The following is a 1,680-nucleotide window of genomic DNA, read 5'->3' on the forward strand; positions in this document are numbered from 1 at the left end:
GTGTGCGTGTGTGTGTGTGTATGTGTGTGTGTGTGTGTGTGTGTGTTTGAATGTGTGTCACCTCATCTGCTCTGTTCGTTAATACTCATTAGCAGATCGTCTGATGATGTAGATAGGGACAAGAAGAAGATCAATAAGAGAGAAGGACAATATGAAAAAAATAAAAATAAACCTGACTTTTCATACTGTATAATATTAAGGATTTTTTCAACTGCACTAGCGGTAAAGATGACTAAGATGTTGTAACTTGGTCCTTGGTCTTAAAGCATGGCACCGGACATTGTATTAGTTGTCTTCAATATTTCAAAATTAAACATGTACATGTTTTAAACACGAATGACTAGTACACTGGAAAAACAACAAAAAGTAACAAAAGCAAAAACACCAAAACAGACCAGCAAAAATTAAAATTAAAATAAATAAATAAAAACATTTTAGTGTCATTGATACTAATAAGCTACAGTTTTTATTAATAATCTGAATTCGTTTTTTTTAAAATCTGTTTTCATTTGAATTTTAGTTAAAGTTTTAGTAATTTTTGTAGTAATTTTTAGTATTTTCTTCAGTAATTATAGTAATTGTTGTGTTTATTCCATTTTTATTTTTTAATGTCTATATAGTTTTCATTAATTTTATTCCAATTTTAGTTTCAGTTATTTTTGTAAATCAACATAAACTAAATGAAAATGAGAAATGTTGTCTTGGCAAGTAGCTAAAATAAAATAAGTAAAATATTTTATTTCAAGTAACAAAATTGTTTTATGGTTTCAGTTTTAGTTTTTATTAACAATAGTTAACAGTAACCCTGATGGGAACATATGTGCCAGCATAATTCTGTGAAAATCATGCAGACATACTGTAATTTTACAGCAATATGATGGATCTACACCATATTTCAAGAAAGACATAGTATACAGTTGTTTATTTAAGACTGAATATTAAATTGCAAACCAGATTTAGATTTATATTAAATTGTAAAACAGGTATTATAAATTGACTATGAAAGTACAGCAATTAGAAGCCAATAATATATTGTAAATGCACAAATATTTTACTATATAGATGCATGAATTATGCAAACTGGAAGATTTCATTGGAATGAAGGACAAATTAAAAAGGTATTGTATAGATGTGAAAGAAATTAAAGTTTAAAGAGTATTTGAAAAATGACTAAATCTCACACAGAAGGGAGGCTTTAGACCGTATGGGACAGACTGCTGCACTGGTGGAAGAATAAAGAGTAGGGTGTCAACCCTTTTCCGGTCACACCATTTAATATTCCATTTATTTATTGAATTGTTAATTTAAAACAGTGACCGGGAAAGGCGCTTTGAGTCTGTGCTTCCTGTCTGAAGGGGTCACATTGTTGGGCAAGATTCATGAGTAACACTGCTTAGTAGGTGACTTTTTTCCCGCTCCACTTCTATAACTCCACCCGCGTTTTTTAGATTTCTCGTGAGAGTCGAGCATGCTGCAACAAAGCTTCAAGAGACCTCATGACTTAAAGGGGTCATATGATGCTTTTTTAAAGATCATTATTTTGTGTATTTGGTGTAACAGAATATGTTGACATGCTTTAATGTTCAAAACACACATTATTTTTAAAATACTGTACATTATTGTAGGTCCTATATGCCCCGCCTCTCTCAAACGCTTCGTTTTCTACAAAGCCCCCTCCTT

The sequence above is a fragment of the Sinocyclocheilus rhinocerous genome, unplaced genomic scaffold (genome assembly GCF_001515625.1).
Source record: "Sinocyclocheilus rhinocerous isolate Xijiao unplaced genomic scaffold, SAMN03320098_v1.1 scaffold140, whole genome shotgun sequence".
NCBI lineage: Eukaryota > Metazoa > Chordata > Actinopteri > Cypriniformes > Cyprinidae > Sinocyclocheilus > Sinocyclocheilus rhinocerous.